This window comes from Canis lupus, chromosome 17, assembly GCF_011100685.1.
Source record: "Canis lupus familiaris isolate Mischka breed German Shepherd chromosome 17, alternate assembly UU_Cfam_GSD_1.0, whole genome shotgun sequence".
NCBI lineage: Eukaryota > Metazoa > Chordata > Mammalia > Carnivora > Canidae > Canis > Canis lupus.
In genome coordinates this window covers 33,384,937-33,405,487 of record NC_049238.1, presented here as the reverse complement: position 1 = coordinate 33,405,487, position 20,551 = coordinate 33,384,937, and the positions used below count along the sequence as shown (strand labels likewise).

Sequence of the window (20,551 nt, the reverse complement as noted above, 5' to 3'; positions counted from 1 at the left end):
CCAGAAAATGTTAAAAAAAAAAAAGTTTAAATATCTGTGGGCGTTTGCATTTTCTCTATGTTCTTAATGTCCTTTTTGTTTGCAGTAAAAATCAGACCTGTCATTATGGGTTTATCAGTACCAAATAGTAGGTGTTGATAACTTATTTTTTCCCTTCCTAAGCTCATATTTCTTCTTTTTTGTGTCATTCCAATCTTTGTAATTATGGCCCTACATTGCTTAAATAATCAACCATCAACTCCTCCTAACTTGAGCGACTAGGGTGGGATTATTCAGCCCATGTATTTTCTGGGGCTAAGGATAAACTCTTTTACTTGTGACAATAGTCAGGCCTCAGAAGAGATGAAGTTGTATCTACTGGAAGTCCAAGCAGTGAGTCTCTACTGGATGATTGATGAAGAGGATTTAGTGGGAAATTAGGCCTGAGGTATGGAGTAAAAAAAGTGGATGATGCATAAAAGTGTGTGTAGGGGTGAACTGAGGTGCTAGGAAAGTTCAGAGCAAGAGGTAGTAAAATAGGGAAGTGGGAACTAACTTGGATACATTTGGGGAACAAAAGGCAAATGTGATAGGTTTTTATGAACTCCCTGTACTGTTCAGTGGATGTGAGCTGGCTTCATCATTCAGGAGTCAGAAAGGAATGCTCTATCTTCCTGCTTCATTTTTTAAAATATTGTTTTTGCTTTAGATTATTCCATCAAAGTCACTTGTCTCTTATTTACTGACTTACATACACATAATATTTCACTTCTAGTTCTTAATAGAAAATTGAGCTTCATCAATAAAAGTGTCACTATTGCAGAGGGTGGTCAGTAGTATGTAAATGGATAGTTTTGGCAGACTGCAAATAAAACCCTAATCATCGATCATCCTGCAAAGAGGGAAAAAATAAATTTAGTTCCAAAGGAGCATTTTAATCATAAAGCAGTGAGTAAGGGTTGCATATGAATTAAAGAACCATGACATTAGTTTGATTATCTTTGGATTTCCTGATAGCAATCATTTTAACTCTAATATCTATATCTTAATGTTTTTTAATCACATGCTTATTGATTCTCAGCTCTCAAGTCAAGGAAAGATATCAAAAAACAAGTCACCATTTTTAAAAAAAGATTTTATTTATTTCTTTAATTAAGAGAGAGAGAGAGTGAGAGTGAGAGAGCACAAGCAGGGGGAACAGCAGATGGAGAGGGAGAAGCAGGCTCCCTGCTCAGCAGGGAGCCGGATGCGGGTCTCTATCCCAGGATCCTGGGATCATGCCTGGAGCTGAAGGCAAACGCTTAACCAACTGAACCACCAGGTGCCCCAACAGATCACCTTTTAAAATTAATAAACAAAATAGGGTATACATACTTGCCCAACTCAGAGATGTGTAGAACTACTTTGGCCATATTCTTTTCCCTGCAAAAAAAAAGTCAGGGATTACCTGCTAGGGCCTAAGAATTTTTGGTCAAATGATTAACTTCAGGGAGTTCAAATAAGTGTCTTACTCAAACAATTACTAAGTATCATTTAGGTTAACAGAAAAGTAAGTTACATCTGTTTTCTTCATTTCACAGTTAAAATCTAATGCCAGTTGGATCAATATGTCTAATAGCAATATTCTGACTGAATCAGAGTATGGTGTGAAAACTATGAAGGAAATTAATTGCTGCTGTCTAAAAATGCTGTAGGCAAGGATCTACTGCCTTTCCTTTGCCCGGCAACTCTTCTTTGCTCCTGACCTTGCATTAGGAGACATTTAGTACTATAAAAACAAATGGAGAAAAGTGTGTTACAGCAAGAAAATGGAAAACCACCCATCATGAGATCCTCATCTTCATGGCAGTTTGCATGCTTGTCAGTATCAGCTCAGATTTGAAGAGTTCATGGAGGCTTGGTTAGCTCTCAAGAGATGTAAACATTGATTATGATGAAGTTTGACCTCTAGAGAACTTTAAAAATTGTTTAATATGCACATTTTCCTTAATGAAGCCCACTTTAAGCAAGCAAACAATAACAAAATAAGCACACCAAATTTTGAGACTGCTGTGTAATAGTGAGATATATGAGGCTTATCCAGGACTCATGTTAATTTAGTTTAACTAGATGCTGAAATGGATTGTGAGTAAACTAGAATTTAAAAGGAAAATGACTATATAATCAATCTCATCAATATAATAAGGTTATATTTACTTTGCCTCCTCACAGAGATCATTGTCACCCAATGCTTATGGAATAAATCCTTACGTTCTTTAGATCCTTAATAACGAACCTCTCCTTGCACGTGGAAGGAAAAAAAAATGAGGTCTTTTAGGTTCATCTATACTGTTCACCTATTGTGGCCTATCCTCATATTCTATACTCCTATTTTGAACATGCTCTATCCATCTGTCCACAACCGGTTTGAAGAATAATGTCTTTTGTTTTAGAAGTGAGCTGGTTGACAAACTTAATGCCTCATTATCAATTGTTGGAGGAGGTTGTCCAGAGGAATGTGCTGTCAATTTGCCGGGATGTGAGAGCATTACTACTGTAAGTTCGTGGAAACCGAGGCTCAGTGTGGCCGAGGTGAAGCTGGCGAGTGGTGGGTGTCAGTGTAGGGCGTAGGCGGGTGCATGGAATGAGAAGAGGCCAGAAGAGAAGGCAGTGGCTAGGCAAAAGGACCTCGAGCCTTGGTACGGGACTGACAGTTTGTTGACGTAGGGGATGGGACCCGGTCCTGCTCCGCGGCTTAGTGCACCCCCCACCCCTCTGCCTCAGGCACGCGCACCCCCCCAGACCTGAAGGAAGTGGAGGAAGTGGAAGTGGAAACAGGCAGCCACAGCGGAGGCTGGGGCCAGCCACACTGAGACGGCTCCTGGCATCCGAGCAGCTAGTCTTTTCTGGTCTGTGGGGAGGACCTTCAGCACCATCAAGACTTAAACTGGTGATATCTGCTGTCCTTGTCTGTTAAAAAGGAGACACTTTGCAACTTTTTATCACTGTATCTGCGTAAGACCCCACCTGTATTCAGGAGGGGAACGTGGAGCAGGAAGCGATGGCTCCTGCTTGATGACCACCTGGTCACAGGACAGGGGGACCTTTGAGGAAGTGGTGGTGGACTTATCCCAGGAGGGGTGGACATTGCTGACCTCTACTCAGAAAATCCTGTACAATGATGTGACGCTGGAGATCTTTAGAAACCTGGCCTCAGTGAGGTCTCACCTCTTAAAGCCCAAACATGTTCACCCTGGAGGAACAGGAAGCACTGAGGGCCCCAGAGAGATTTCTCCAAGACATCTGTGAAGACCAGGAGTCTCAACTTAGAACCAAAGAGACCACTGCAAACCAGAATGAAATTTGGGGAAAACCATATACTGTCAGGAAAAAAGCACAGTTTTCTATGGGGAAGAATCCCTGAGTACAATGAAAGTGAGAAAACCTTCAGTTACTACATGTTCTTTAATTATCAGGCACCTACTCAACCTGGAGAGGAACCCCATGTATAAAATCCATGTGAAAAAGCAATCTGAAGCAATTCTAACCATTTTATGCCCCAGAGAAATTATACAGGACAGAAATGCAGTGAATTTAAAGAATGGGGCCAAATGTTTAGTAATCCTTCATCCTCTGGATCCATGTGCTGAGCACATGCTGGTGAGAAACCCTACAAAATTTTATGTATTATTTTTGCCTGACTGGGGCAAGACCTAAAGACCTTTTAAAAAATCTACTAGGAGCTAAGTCAGGACAGGGTTGGGGGAGAGGGCCAGCAGCCCCTACGCCCGAAAAGTCGAAGTCTCTGAAGGCCATCTGCTCCGTGATGATGACAGGCCACACGTCCCAGGTAGGCTTAGTGTGAGGGCCTTCCCTGGGAACTAGTGGAAGCTGCTGACGTTGGTGTGGTCCAACAGAGTGGACAGGGCAGGCAGTGCAGCCGACAGAGCATCCCAACTCGGCTGTCCTGAAGGGGTGCATCCTTGGCATCTCTCTCCCTGGCCCCTAAACAGGGGAGTGATCTCATACCTGAGTTTGAAAAGATCACATTAAAAATAGGTGTTGTTATTTTTACTATCCTCTTCAAATGTTAGCACTAGGAAGGCCTTGGAGATGTGGTCTGACACCACCTATAGGCAGAGTTTTATGTTTTATTTGAAAAGAATCTCTGAGGGAGATTTCTTTCTCTCTGTCTCTCTTTGACACACACACACCCTTTGGAGATATTTCTGATGTACCCCCTTAGGGGTGGCTAAATGATCCCTAAGAAGCCATCACTGTATTTTCTACATCTTACTTTCACATCACCTGCATAAAGAATTACCTTGTTTTTTGAACCATGCTGTTGCAACTTGGCTTTAAAAAAGTCCAAAATGAGAGGTAAATTTTACCCAACTTCCACAGCAGTCCACATGGATCTGTAGTAAGAAATTGAACCTCTATTAAATAGATCCTATTTGAGCAATGTTTTAAATATATAAATAAGAAAAGTTCTATTGCACATAGATCAAGTGAACAAACGCCAAAGAATGTGTTGTTTTACCTCATGTCTGTTTCTCCTGTTTTTGAACTTCTTAGGTTGGGACTCTTCGGGCTTGCCTTCTGCAAATAGTTGGGTAGAAAAACCTTATTGCAGACATGGAAAAACTGTGCAGAAAACCCTCTGATTCTGAGAATCTCCAATATGAAGAAATACTTTTGAAGGTTAGTGTTTGAACACATTTTAGTCCTTTGCCTAATTAATGTCTGCCAAGTGCCTGTGCCCTTGGTGCTGCTCTGGACATTGGGAATACAAAAATGAGTAAGACGTGGGCACCATAATTGGTTCGTAAAGTCCAGTTTTCTTGCTGTTTCAGTTGTTGGAGGTAAATTTTGCATTAGATAATTCATGTGAGAAGTTAAATGTAAGGCCATTTTCTTTTTATTGACGATAATATTTGACATAAAATATATTGGTTTTAGGTGTACAATGTAATGATTTTATATTTGTATGTATTGCAAAATGATCACAATAATTCTAGTTAACATCATATCATCTTAATTATCAAGGCAGCAGGCAATAAAGCTGGTTCTGCTGCACAACCTTCTCCTTCTCTGACATTGAGGAGGAAGTCACCTTAAGTGGGTCTTTCCCCTACAGAGGGAAAAGTGGTGATTGAGTGGGAGGCCTGCCTCACTTCATGTTTCATACACCCTGTTGGTCTAGGATTGGGCGCCACAAACTTTAGTGCCATTCGAGTAATTGGGTATTGACTAGACTAAGCAAGATTAAAGAAAGGGGTTCAAGATCTTTTTTTTTTTTTCCCTTTGAAATTCAGTCTTAAACACCAGGCTGAGCCACCCTTTAGATCCCTTAGAGTAGATGGAAGTCCTCACTTCTCTTGAACCTTGGCATACTTGTCGGCTGATAACCGGCATCTTCAGAGAGCCACTTTCCGCCTGTGGTAGAACTGCTGCTAATGTTAGGCCTCACAAATAGGCACCTAACTGGGAGTCAGTGGAGCTCCAGAAGTCTGCTTCTTCCTTATTTGTCCTCTGGCAGTTCATCTCAAGACCCTGCCTGTGATGTAAAGTAGCTCTATAGTTCTAAAATTTTCAGTGCCCAGTTTTCCTGAGCTTGACCTGAGTTTTAAAGCTGTAGAAGGATAGGATGGGTTGCCTGGAAGAAAGTTAACGCAGTTCTCCCACTGGAGTGGTTTGTTACAAGAGAAATTTCTGTATGGAGTGAGTGGCTAGACCAGAGGGTCATCAGAGTTCAATTTCTAAGTCAGCAGTTCTTCATGATCATTGTTTGGGTTGTTAAAAGCAGATAATGCCTATCCAGCCTTAAAGGCTTTTGTTGTAACCAAGCTTGTATCTCTCTAGTATATTTATAATTGGCCTATAAGAGGTTTATCTTTGTAATGGGGACAGGGGTACAAGGAGAGGACCATCATAACATTTGAAAAATATTTTTCCCCTACCCTCCTCACTGCAACAGTGATCTCAGTCACTTGTATTTTATACCTTTTTGACTGCTCCTTGCTTAAATGTTATCACCATGTAGCTGGTTAGAAGAGCAGAATTTGTTTGCAATAGTGAAAAAGAGGTCTTGGAAATAATACTGTTTCTATTACAAATATAAATTGTTAAAAGTTATAAGCTGCTAAACAGTACTGAATTTTGCTGTTTTGTTGAAAATGTGATCAAAGAAGCAATCCTTACTCATCATCTTTTCTTCTTATGGTCTCCTGGGGTTCAGCATAGCAGATTATCAGAATCTTGATTATGTTTTGAGCTGTGTACAAACAAATCTTCTTGTTGTTTCCTCAGGTGATTGAGAGGGCCAATAACAATTTATGAATTGCCAGCCAAAATCAGAGGGTAAATAGTTGAAAATTAACAAGAAAAGAGGGAAAGCTGATGAGGTATGAGATCTCTGGAACCGAAGCACTTATGTAGCAGATTTTAATGATATTAAGTTTTATATAATTAAAATGTCCAGAAACTGCTTTTAGGTTTCAGCTTCAGTGCTAAAAATTCATATGCAAAGCATTTATCAAAAAATTATTGTGTCCTAGCTCTTCCACATATATTATTATGGTCACTATAGCACTCAGAGGTGAGATCAAATTATATTTTACAGATAAAGTAACTGAGGCTTAGAGAGGTAAGAAACCGAAATTTTTATATTTAGAGGCAGGAGCTCACCCCACTCTGCCTTTACTGCAAAGCTCAGGCTCTTTTGAGGATGTTAAGCAACCTGTCTTTCAGTAAGCACAATTCTCTTCACATCAAATGGATGCTGCAATTTTTCTAAGAATATTAGAGGCTTCCTGAAAGTCTCTTGAGAATATGACTGTGGGGTGGTGAAATGATGCTAAAGACAGAGGGAAGAGTACTAGCAAGAGGCTAGTTCAATTCTAAGTATTCCAGATTGGGGGTGTACATGGACAGTATAATACCTTTAACTTTCTTTCCTGCTTCTTAAAACATCACAGATGTTTTGGGTCAGTTTTATTTTCTTTTTAAATTTTAATTCGAGTATAGTCAAGAATGTTGTATTAGTTGCAGATGTACAATACAGTGATTGAACAATTCTATACATTACTTACTGCTCATAATGGTAAGTACAGTCTGAATTCCTTCACCTATTTCACTCCTGTCCTACCTACCTCCACTCTGGCAACCATAAGTTTGTTCTTTAGAGTTAAGAGTCTGTTTTTTGGTTTGTTTCTCTTTTTTCTCTTTGTTTTGTTTCTTTAATTCCACATGAGTAAAATCACATGGTATTTGTCTTTCTCTGACTATTTCACTTAGCATTATACCCTCTAGATCCATCCATGTTCTTGCAAATGGCAAAATTTCATTCTTTTTAATGGCTGCATAATATTCCATTGTGTACATCTACCACCTCTTCTATATCGATTTATCTATGGATGGACACTTGGGCTGTGTCATAATTTGGCTATTGTATATAACGCTACAGTAAGCATAGGGATAGGGGTGCATATATCTCTTTGAATTAGTGCTTTTGTATTATTTGGGTAAATACCCAGTAGTGGAATTACTGGATCCTGTGGTAATTCTATTTTTAATTTTTTGAGGAATGTCCATACTGTTTTCTGCAGTGGCTATGCCAATTTGCATTCTTACTTATAACGCACAAGAAAGCACCACAGATTTTTAGGTAGAACAAATAAAATTACCCAAACCAAATTAAGTATAAGTATATTGGTTCAGATTATGTTATTAAAGTTCTATTCAAACATTTTATGATGTGTTTTGCTCATTGTGGTATATTCTGCTTAATGAGCTTCTTTCCTGTCTATTTCTTAGCTATCTGGTGAGTAACAGAATTTGGCATTTTGTTTTCCAAATTGTATACTTGGCCTGGTGGTAGGGGTGGTCGTTGTGATGGTGAAATGTGTATGTATGTGTGTGGGGGGATGGTTAAGATTACAGCATATTTCCTGAAACTTAAAGCGTTGATACTACATATAAGTAGAGTTTATAGCCACTTCTGTAATTTGAGAGGCATTGGAAATATATGGAAAAGAATTTTCTTTCTTTTAAATTTAGACTACAATACTTGTGGAGAATTGTTATTACTAATCTTTCTCCCATGATGGGAGTTGTGGGTAGCTGTGGACCAAAAAGTTTGGTACAGTGGAACACACTAAATTGAATATTGCTGAGTCAAAAGCCAGGAGAGGCATGGAAACATTGGGGTTAGTTCCAAGTTCCAGATAAAATCGGGAGCCAAGAAATCTGTGACCCCTGACCAACCACTAATTTGACTTCTATCTTATAGAAACCTTGCTACAAAACTCATAGGGACAAGGGTATAGTGAAGAAAGGAAGAAGGGTTCAAGGCTCTCACATCTAAGATAATTCTTTAATACTTAACTATTTTTTGATGGAGCTTAACTGTTTTTATATTCCTCTGGCCTGTTGGAACCCAGTTCCAAGAGAGTCTGGGTTAGAGACTTACTAATGCTAAGATTAAACTTTTTGCTAAACTTATTGATGCTAAGATTAAACTGCTTTTTTATCAGAGCCATTTCTGAAACTTATAGACTTAATATAGTGTTTCAGAATGTTTTCAAAAGAATACCCTTTGAAAGTGCAGCAAATCTGGCCCTTAGATTACCCTTCCTGAGAGGGATTCTCAGCATTTTTATAAGGAAGAGTATTCTTTTCTCAAATCTTGAGTCATCTGAATGTAGGGGAAACACAGAAAATGAAGACAAAGTATTGTTACCTGGGAGTTAGGCTATGTAATAGAGGACACCCTTGGTTGTGTCCTTCTTGCTGGGAATCTTTTCAAGCCTTAGGCACACTCAGATTTGGAGGAGAGAAAGCATGACCTTGGAAACTGGTTGGGGAAACAAACAGGCCACAGCCAGGTTCTAATCTGTTAAATTAAGCCATTGATACGAATTCATGAATTACTGAGCAGCCATTTAATGTGCAGAACATGAACATAGGGTGCAGGCTAGAAGTCAGTCCTTGCTGGACACTAAGCCAGAATATCTTTCCAGGCTCATAAAACCTTGAGCACTTGTCTCTGAGCACTTGATTAATTTATGAAGCTCAAACTTAGAGGAAAAAAATCTTGATTTTGAATTCTTGTAGCTCAACTTGGTAAGGTACAAATTTGAAGTTTTACTTTGCTCTAATTATTTCCCTCAACTCTTGATTTCAAATTTTATTATCAAATAGCATCCTAAATGACACAGTTGGGCAGTATGTGAGGTTTCCCAGTCACTTCTAGCTTAAAATTTTTTTTTTTTGGTTTAGAATTCTAATCTCCTCTCTAATTTAAATCTTATAGCTCTGGATGACCTAGAGCGAGAAGGGTTATATTACCCCTGGGGCTCTTCATCACTGTCTTCCTCCTTTTTCTAGCTCCTCTTACACAGTAATACTGGTCAGTGGGGAGGAGAAAGATACTAGTATATTTTCCTTAACTTGCCCCTGTGTGGCATCTTCATTGTTACCAGTAAGTCTGAACAATACTGCCAAGTCACTGATGGCCTTTGTGTGATAAGAGTCCAAAGGCTGTCTCTCTGGAAGTGCACATGTATTTGGGATGACCCTTTGTGGAAGTGTGTGTGAAAAGCATGGTATTTCCTTACCACACAGTTGTCTTTGGTTGAAATATGGTTCTGGTTTGGACTCGACCTCTTTGAATGCACCTGTCCTGGCAGCCAACCTTGCTGGGTCTGGTATTGGGAGGACAGCTTAAGCCTAGCTTCTCTGCTGTGTCCATATGATCCTGAAGGAAGAAATACTTTTTGCCACTCCAAACAGAGGATATGTAGGTCTTCCACAGGTTCCTCCTCTCTCTGACCTGATTTCTCTTGCCACTTTTCTTCCCCTAGTTCTGAAGGCATAGTGGAGAAGATCTCAAGGTTTTCTGCATAAGCAGATGTCCTTTGGGGAATGAGATCATGGTCTCTTCCCAAATTGCCTCCTTTTCTCTGAATGATTTCCTGGAGCTTCCTCCTTCACTGGGAAAGTCTATATTCTGCTTAGGTTTCTGAACCACCGTCTAGCCAATAACTCAGGACTCCTATATTTCCTCCTTCTGTCCATTTCAGTTTATAAGCTAAAAGGAGTGCTTGGGCTGAGGATTTGGAGGGGGCTGGACTGATGAATTAGGAGTATTGGGGCAAGTTTGTCTGTTTCCTAATGAGCTGTGACATGGATTTCTGACTCTTGATGATGGCCATTCCGTTTGAAATGTGACATACTTGGGGGCACCTGGGTGGTTCAGTCAGTTAAGGGTCTAGTTCTTAATTTCAGCTCAGCCCATGACCTCCAGGGTTGTGGAATTGAGCCCTGAGATTCTCCCTCTACATACCCCCTTTCTCTCCTTTCCTCCTCTCTTAAAATAAATAAACCCATAAAATAAAATAGAATATGATATACTCTATGTCTATTAATTCTCAGTTTTGGATTTTAGGTACTATTAAAGGGTAACAGAAAATGTCCCACTCAACCTCCAGTTATCCTGTCTTTGTTCCCTGCACAATTTTGCATATCATTGGTGTTTCCAGAACCTCCCCTCAAGGCTCCAAGTATAGGAAAAAGGACACAGTTGAAGCATGGGTATTAATAAAAGGACTGTAAAGCTTATCATGTAAAAGACAACACTTTTGAGGGTGAAAGGGATACACTAGGCCAAACTGGATACTAGGACAATGTGTGTTAATAAGGCCTGCCCTTGGAAAATGGGAATTTTTGGTCATGCAAGCTACTGACCCCTTGAATGTGTTGGTTCTTTCTGCCATGTCTTTACATAGTTGTGTTGGTATTAGAACACAGGATAGCAGGTCCTGGTCTTCAGAAAGAGTCAGGTTGAGCAGGTGTTTATGGCTGGTGAAAGGGCATGCTCTTTGGGGTGTTTTCTCCATCTCCACAGGAGGTTAATAATAGAAAGGATGAAGTTGTAAGAGTGTAGCCGTACATCACTTTAGTTATGTAAACTCAACTCTGCAAACACTTTTATTTTTTTCTGCAAATACTTTTGATGCACCTTCTAGGTGCTAAGCTCTTTAGATTATACAGATGGTTTATGCATGGGCCCTGCCCTAAGGAGTTTATGATCCAATGTTGGGGGAGACGTGAACAAATAGCTACAGCTTAATAGGACAATAGTAAGAGTCTTAAAGAAAGGAGCAAGGCAGAGTTTCTGAGGTTTTTGCCCCAAATCTGGTAAACGGTAAGTTTTTTGGAAAGAGGGCACTTTTGTAGAATTTTGTAATAATATAATGATTTCTTTCAGATGTTGACCCAAATTATAGAACAGGAAGTTATCCCATAATGGAATGACATTTCACAAACCGTGCTAGTGTGAAGACTTAGATTTCAAATCCCTTTGTGTGTATAAACAAGGATCAGCAATTTTGTTTGGAGCCATCTTTTTGTGTCATTAATAGTAAATTTGAATAATGCATAAAGATTATCTCTAGAGAGAGAACAATATGACATTGTTCAGGTAGCCAGCTTGTGAAAAAGTTATTTTGTTAGGCTCTCAAAATATTAAAAGAATTTAAAAAAAACCTTTCTTTTCAAAATCTGAACTCAACAGAAACTTGCAACAATATCAGGAAAGGTGTTCAATAGTAAGTTGATCTAATTTAAAAAATAAAACACATCAAAACATAAAAAAACAAGCACTTGCAACTCATATACCTTAATAGATAATTAAGGTATAGATAATAGATAAAGATAGATAAAGTTCATTAGAAACTTTGATTGCAAGAAAGTCAGGTTGATTTTTTTGGTAAATGCTCAAGAACATTTTGGTGAAGGTTGAGATGAATTTTTAAATAAATTATTGGTTGTATAACCAGGACAAGCACCAGCTATACCCAAACAGACTTGGAAATAAAAGGTTTATAATTTTGATGAAAAGTAGATGAGTGGCTAGAAAGCAGTAGTAACTGTGAAGAGCTAGTCAGTGAAGTCATTGTCAAAAATATACAGTAAATGTATTTTGTTTCATAATGTAACTGAACAGTAATGCCTCAATGTCTGAATATTATTTAAGCCTATTTATGCCTATAAATATGTTTTGCTTTCTTCTTCTATATTAAAAAACAGAGCTTCCATTTGTATACTGTTATATATTTTTTGACCAATATTTTGTGTACATGATCTACTTATTCAGATAGGTAGTGGAGTAGAAGGAATTTGAAACTAGTTTCTAGCCTAGTTTATTCCTATATATAACAGTAAGCTGAACATCCTAGCATGAGTCACTTTACCTTTCTGTCACCCACTTTTCAAGACACAAATGTGCTTGTCTTGGCTGAAAGCTCTCGGCTTTGCAAAAAAGCATTTCACGACCATTTTTCCATGTATTTTAAATATTTCAGCTATCTAAACATAATATTATTATTTTATTCCCAGTGAGGAATCAATGCAGAGAGGTTAAGACACTGCCATAAGCTACCCAATTAGAAAGGTATGAGCAAAGACCAGAAGTCTTCGGGTTCCCATGCATTGGCCTATTCCCACTCCACCATGCATTTCCACCTAATGTTGGAGGTCAGGGAAGAATTATTGAAGAAATCCCTATAGTGAGCAATAGTATTCTATATCCATATACAATAAATAGCTTATGCATTGGTTGTCTATATACTAGGGCATCTAATCTTTCCAAAAATCCCATAGGCAGGCATTGCTCTAAGTTATTTTATAGATTAGGAAATTAAGCTCAGATAACTGAAGTGACTTGGACAAATTGTCATAGAATGAGTGATAAAAAGTGAACTTGAATTCTGTGTTTCCATATCCTTAAGCATTACAAGTTATTGTCCATTACAAATCAGCTGCCTCTGATTCAGTCTTGGGTCTCAGCTGCCTCTTCTAAGAAATAGCCACTTCTTGATGCTAACCTTAGCAGTCATGTACAGAGAGACACAATTCACAACTCTATTCTTACTATTTTCACCCAGCCCGACACTTCACCATTTTTCATTAAATTTAATTCCTATTATTGCAGAATTTTGGATTAGAAATTAAAAAAAAAATTAGATGATAGAGTACCTTTAGATGATTGTCAATGAATCTGACTCTACCTGGGAAGCCCAGGCAAACCAGCCCTAAAACAGTTTCTTCTTCAGTTAACATACTTCTACTGACATTAGCTCAAATAGTTACTTTTCTTAATGTGTCTATGTTTACAACATGCAGTCAGATTTTTACTTTTTCTTTCTCCATATGTTTATAATGGCATAAAAAAAAATCTCTTGAGTAGAGCTTATAAGGTGTCAGATTCCATCACAGTATGTTCCAGGGATAAAATAAACAGAGTCTCCTCCCAATGCCCGGCATTGTGCTATGAGTTTAGAAGGAAATAGGGACACCTGGGTGGCTCAGCAGTTGAGTGCCTGCCTTCAGCTCAGGGCGTGATCCCAGGGATCGAGTTCCGCATCAGGATCTCTTTGAGGAGCCTGCTTTTCCCTCTGCCTATGTCTCTGCCATTCTCTCTGTGTCTCTCATGAATAAATAAAATCTTAAAAAAACAAGAATTTGAGAGGAAATAGAGTAAGACAAGGTCTCTGTCTTTGGGTCCTAGAGAGAGAGAGAGAGAGAAAGAGAGAGACATATGAACATGACTACATGACTATTCAAGTACTAGAGTGGAGCTGCTTATGAAAATCCAGGGCAGGAGGAGAGAGAGGTGATATGTGAACAGGATGTGGGAGTTAAGTAGAAACTAGATAAGCAGACAAAAAGGAGAACATCAGGATTAAGACCACTCTAAACTTGAATATTTTCTGAAAAAAAAAGAAAAAAAAAGAAACAACAACAATACTGTATCAGTACAGCCATGGAATAATAATTGTATATTTGAAATTCAAAAATAGTAATTGTGAAGAAATATTTGTACTGCATTTTTCATGTATATTTGGTTTTATTCTAATTGCAAAAGTTAAATGCTCTTGGCATAAACATTCATAGATTTCAGAAGAATATAAAGAGACAAAGCACTTCTCCTTTCTCCACTCACACACGTGCACACACAACTTCTTCCCATGAACCATTATGTATCCTTCTGAACTTTTCTTTAATGTACATGCAATTATATGGCTATCTTCTTACCTTAATTATCTTTAAAAATATTCATAAAAGTTAGTTGACATGTTAAAAAAAGTTCTGATGAGTCTTTCAAATATGTACTAGCAGTAAATACAAAGAATGACATTAGGGATTACTTAGTCTAGCCTTGTCACTTTGCTATGACAGACAGTGAGGTCCTGAGGGATTAAGTGTTGGTGCATATCATCCTTGCAGTTGATGACACAACACATTCTCTGTCTCTTGCCATCCAGGCCTGAGATTTGATAATTTCTTCACTTAATGGATTCAGGTTTTCTCAACCAACTATTGAATCAAAAACCAAAACAAAGCATTCTATAAGCCTTTGAAAGTATCATTAAGAATTTTCAAACATGCAGATAATGAAAGCAATATACTGGTGGTCTCAAATTTATGCCTATTCCTTAAATTCTATTTTTTTAAAAAACTGTATCTTCCCTTTTTGAAGCTGGTATAAGTCTCTCTGAAATGTAATGGTTTCTCTAAATGTTGCTATTCTTAGCTGTACTAAAATAATGAAATCACTCACCAAATTTGTGACAGAGATTATTCTCATTAGAAATGGAGGGGAATAGCAAGTGTGTTATTGAGTAATTAAGGAATTGATGACTCAGTAAAACTGATCATTGGAATCCCTGGAATGAATATTTCTAAGTTTTACCCACCATTAGAGTAATATGCCCAAGAAACAATTTAGACTGTTCTCATTAATTCTGTTTTCAATTTGAATAACAAGTAATTCTTAAAATGACCTCCTCAGGTGAGGAGAAGTTTGTAGTTGCAAGAACATCATTAGCAATTTTTTCCCTTTAGGAAAAATAAGATTTGCATATATTGAAGTTAACTAATTTCTTAAACATCTGTCCTGCTTCAGAGGCAAACAGCAAAACTAAATTTCTTTTTTTTATGTAGCTTTATAAAAAAAACCATAGAGCATAGAACAATGGATTTTTTTAACTGAAAGGAAAATAATTTATATGAGCATAAAATACCAAGGTGGATTGTGGAGTATTGGTAAAATGGCCTTACCCTGAGCATTAATTTCTTTCTCTGGCTTAGTCTCATCTGTGAGATGTGACATTCTACACTGAGGTCATTGTAAACTCATTCCAATTCTCAACTAAAAAGAAGGAACTTATTCTAATGGTGGTGACCATGACCTTCACAGTACGTGGAACCTCATTTTTGCTGTTTATTCCCTTCAAAAAATGCAATGTGTTTATTCCTTGGAAAAGGAATCCACAATCTGCAGAAACTATAGCTCCCAATGAACCTCTCAAAATTAAGCGATTAAAGCCCTTTAAAGAGCTGCAGAGGTCCAAGGTGCTACCAGATGACAAATTGTCACTTCTTTCAAGTACTTTATCCCTCTAGTGGAATATTTCAGCATAGACTACCATGGAAACTGGTGTATGGACATGCTTCTGCTACAACATGTACTCTGTTTAGAGTTCATATTTTTGAACTATCAATGAAGAATTCTGATCTGCTTTAAATGTGATGCAGCAGTATCTACATATACAAAAAAAGTTTCATATTGATTTTCTTGTAAATTTTGAGTTTTACATATCAAGGCTTTTCTGGTCTCGAGTTCTTTGATGTTGCCTGAATGTTTTCCTTGAAATGTATAAAATTTCTGAATTTGGATTGTATTCTGTATTAAAATGCCATTTGTGCAAGTTCACTTAAAAAAAAAATACCTACCAGACTATAAAATGCTTATCATTCCAGCAGGTGTCAAAAAGGATGTATTTGGTGTCTGTGAGCCTGAGGAAGTACAGCATTTTTGCCTGGTGTTAGGTCTCATGCTTTATTTTTATTACATTGGCTTACCTGTAGCATGGTTTCATTTCAGCTAATCCTCTTTCTTTTAGGATCTGCACCTATGCTAATTGTCATGGCTAATTAGCTTTACAGCAAAAGCAGGCAGACCAACGAAAGAAATGCCCTTTCAAAGAAATGCTTTTTTAAAAAAATTTTTTAAAGATTTTAAAATTTTTGCTTATTCATGAGAGACAGAGAGAGAGAGAGAGAGTGAGAGAGAGAGAGAGAGAGAGAGGCAGAGACACAGGCAGAGGGAGAAATGGCTCCATGCAGGAAGCCTGATGTGGGACTCGATCCCAGGACTCCAGGATCAGGCCCCGGGCTGAAGGCGGCGCTAAACTGCTGAGCCACCCAGGGTGCCCAAGAAATGCTTTTTGATGATGTATTTTACTATACAGTAATGTGGTTGACAAGTAAAACAATCTGACAAACATTGAGTGTTTAGTCTAGAAGCATCACATATCTTGACATTCCTCTGTATATCAAACATTTTGTATGTTTGACAGGCCAGGTTTTGATTCTTTAGCATTTAATGTTGTTAGAAAATACCCATATCAGATGAATTAACATTAGAAGTAACTCTTGTTTTAATAAGTCTGATTAAATAATAAGATTTAATAAGTAAGAGTTGATTTAAATAAACAATATTTACTGTACAGGTTCATCCTCTAAAAGAGACTTCTGGAATGGACAAAGACTTCTCTCCTTTACCCTCTATGATGAGGCGAGGAAACTCTCTAAGAATAATAAATTACATGTAGGCAGCCTAGAGTCTTTGGGATGACAGCCTCACAAATTGGAGTAAGTTGGTATTGTCCTTAATCCTGAGTCACTGTATATGCATGAAAACTTCAGTTGTCTAAGATACTAGGAGTGAAAACTAATAGGAGATCTCCCAAACCTGTGGACTCCCAGAGCCAGGGCATGGAAATTGTTAGAGCACCAGAGCAGAGGCCTGAGTTGCAAGTTGTCTTCGAGTACAGCAGCTGCTGTTGCAATTACTAACTCCATGACCATCAGTTATTCTGCAGAGTACCGATTCTACGCCAGGCATTGTAAATATATCATGTCTTTTAATCCTTGAAGAGTCTATTTTGAAAAAGAGGAAACTGAGTTTCAGGAAGATTAAGTGACTGTCTTAAGGCCACAGAGCTAGTAAAGGAACAGAAAACCAAAGTATCTCTGTCTCTATAATTTATCATCTCTTCAGCCAGGTTATATCAGGCTTATTCGATTGGAGGAGGGGAAATGGGACATTAGCAAGAAGCTTTTCCATAACATGGGCTTGAAAACCTCTTACTGTGTTTCCTGAAGTGTTTTTCTTCCAGAAAAAAATATGTTAAATAATGCTTCTTAAACAGCAATGATACATCTGACTCACTTTAATGAAAGAAACATAATAGAAAGTGAATTTTCTTCTTTTAAACTCAGGTATTTCAATAGCTGAGTTTTCTAAAAGTGATTGCTATGCTGGTCTAAAAAAAGAAAGAATCATGTCAACAGTGCATTTTCTGAAAAAGGTCATTATAAACAGTGTACAAAATCACATGTGGTATGTCTGAAGTGAATTTTTTGTGTTCAGCCTGAAAAGGCTTCTTGCAAAGACAAGCAGTATCTGAAGTGACATATCCCTAAGTGTGTCCTTCCAGTTACCACATGTAACTAGTGTTGTGGGACCTTGGTTCCTTACCAGGGTTTAATGCAGGTTAGTGCCAGGCCACATTTGGAATAGATCTGCTTTGTGGCAGTTTCAGAGAAGGTGTTCCGTTTTCTAAGGCTGATGTTCTTGACCACAAGATGGTCATTTTTGGCATACTGTGCTCATCTGGCAGGTTTCCCGTGAGGGCCATTTCGCATAGACTCTGCACATCCCCCTCAGTGCCTCTGCCTCCAGCATAATCTTCTTGTATCTTTAATAAGGTGCCATTTACTTTCAGCCAAATGAAACTTCCTAGTGGAAGAGAATTAAAAGGGATTAGAACATCACAAAGAATTTTGGGAGCTGTGAGGAATATTCCATGTTATCATCTGGGTAAAAAAGTGTAGGAGGAAGAATATGCCAGTTTATCAAAAGGACCCAGAAGCTTTAGGATATGAATTATCAATTCAGTATAGAAATTCAAGACCCTACTTAAGTGGCTATAGTGGAATGATATGGAATGGTCAAGAGGATCACTTCTGCCTCTACCTATGCTAATGCTGTCCACTCAGCTGTAAGCTTCTTATTGTCAGGGGGCATATCTTCTCAGATGTAGCTCCCCATTTTCTAGCACGGTGACTGACACATATTGGGAACTAAAGAAGTTTTTGTTGAAAGAATAATAGAACCCTAGTTTGGAATTTAGACCCTTGGGTGATCAGAACAATAGTCCCACTTGCGAAACTACTTAGTCTCTTAGTAAGTTACAGATAGATGCTAACTATCTTATAAATGGTTAATTTAACTTTTTAAATGAATATCTGGGTTTTGCTTCATTTTAGAACTATATATATATTGTAGCCTTGAGTTCTTTTGAAGACTTTCAGTATGACCTTGAGGTATTTTGAGAGAGAAAAAGACAATACTGCTTAACTGCTATTTTGTTTTCCACTTCTCCAGCAAGAAGGATGACTTTCATATTGTAAAATGTGACATAAGCATGACCAAGGGCCACTGAAGCACAAAAGAAATGGAGCAGTGATAGGAAAGTACCCATATGTCAGTTTTCAATGATTTCTAGTCTATATGTGCAAATGCACTGTATTCATGGGTAGTGAAGCAACATTAGATGTGACTGGGCAAACACTTTCAGTAATTTTAGAAAAATCACACAGATGGAACAGTACTGGGAGGTTGGAGATTGTGTCTTAGTTTTGATTTTCCCCAAAGCATACTCAGATAAGGATTCGGGTGCAACTAGTTTTATGGGAAGTGATCCCAGGAAACAGAATGGGAATAGGAAAGTGAGAGGAAGGGAGGAAAGCTAGCAGACGTACAATGTAGTGAATTGTTCCATTGGGAATTATATTCATGGTCCTGAGAGACTGTGGAACAGTGCCTCACAGCTGTCTCTCTGAGGGGGATTCAGTTGTGCTGCTCATAGGTTTAGCAGGCTCCTCTGGCAGAGAAGGTTCTCTGGCAGATATGAAGGAGGAAAGTGTTAGTGACCTTCAGGGAAGATTGGAGGGGGGTGATGTAGTGGGGTTCTGTAAACATCTGCTCCCGATAGATGAAAGTGATCTTAGAAGTGATGGATAAAAGGAAAATTCCAGAATCTTTGTACCAGTGAAATGTATGTTAATTTCTAGAAAAAAATACCTATTGTTTTTGAACTCTCAGAGAGAAAGCAATGAAACTAAATAGTGCCAAATTAGCATCATTAAAAAACAAACTACTAGAATGGTTCATCAGAGATCCTGATTTAGAAGCTTATGCGGTCAACATTTTTTTTTTTTTATATCCTGTAGACAAAAACAGATGAAAGTGCAGATGGGCAAATTCACAGGTAATTGATCAACAGTACCTAGAATGTTGATGAATTATTCTTTGTCATCCTAGTTCAGCGTGTCTAGTCGTTTAAAGCTAATTCATGTTATTTTGAAAAATATAAAAATATCTCATGCTCACACAGGGATTTTGATATGTCCTTTTACTAAGGCATGTGTTTCCTCTTGATCATGAGTATCTTTGACCTAGATGAAGGTGTCTAGTGGCACACCCTAAAGCTCTGTCCTGCACTTTTCATTTATGTGTTTATTTTGTAAATGCTGTAGCTGGAGATATGAAAGGCATATCTGACAATTTTCTGTCAGATGGATACTATGATAGATGACACTACTGGGTTTAAGAAAGTTCTCAACAGACTGGAATGATGACCTGAACCTAATGATTAATTTTATTAGGGAGGAAATATAAAATATTTCACATAGGTTCAAAAAATAAAAATATGCCAGTATAAGATGAGGAGTATCTGGTGTACAACAGTTTCTATAAGAAAGACCTAGGGGTTTGGTTCATTATAAGCTAAAATGAACTAATTTTAATTTCAGCTGCCAAAAAAACCTTAATGCAGTCTTCGATGAAAGACATAACATTTTTATGTCCAGAATACAGATGTTCCATTGTATGTCTTATTAGTTCGTTTTTATCTGGTAGATTATGCTCTGTTCCAAAAGCAAAGCATTTTTGAGCTGATGAAAACATTTGAGGCTACTTAGGTCCAAGATCCTTACCCACGTATGTACACATGGTGGTATATGGTGTGTCCCAGGCATACAGGAAACCATATAATAAATTTATTGAATCTTCCAGGAGCACCAGTATTACCTATTTGATGAGGGAAAGAGGATTACTTAAGAGTTGAATAGTTTGAAAAATATTTAGGTTAAGCCACATACTGTGATGTTGTTATTAAACCACATATGTGGGGATCCCTGGGTGGTGCAGCGGTTTGGCGCCTGCATTTGGCCCAGGGCGCGATCCCGGAGACCGGGGATCGAATCCCACATCGGGCTCCCGGTGCATGGAGCCCGCTTCTCCCTCCGCCTGTGTCTCTGCCTCTCTCTCTCTCTCTGTGACTATCATAAATAAATAAAAAAAACTTAAAAAAATATATTAAAAAAAACAAACCACATATGTGATGTTATGAGGTAGAATGCAAAGTCCACATAAAGCTTTAAGTTAAATTGTGAG

At 38.1% G+C, this 20,551-nt stretch overlaps 1 long non-coding RNA gene across 17 annotated transcripts in view; it reads left to right on the top strand.

The window, feature by feature from the left end:
• The window catches only part of LOC102151150, a 653,134-nt gene that overhangs the window by 270,442 nt on the left and 362,141 nt on the right, over positions 1-20,551 (top strand). For 9 of the 17 annotated variants that reach the window (XR_005372364.1, XR_005372354.1, XR_005372362.1 and 6 more), the window contains 2 exons: positions 4,537-4,662; positions 6,271-6,365. This is a non-coding gene — a long non-coding RNA (uncharacterized LOC102151150). Of the gene's footprint in view, positions 1-1,559; positions 2,515-3,434; positions 3,619-4,536; positions 4,663-6,270; positions 6,366-16,538; positions 16,681-20,551 lie in introns of all 17 variants that reach the window. The other 8 variants (XR_005372361.1, XR_005372353.1, XR_005372355.1 and 5 more) reach the window with 7 other exon arrangements.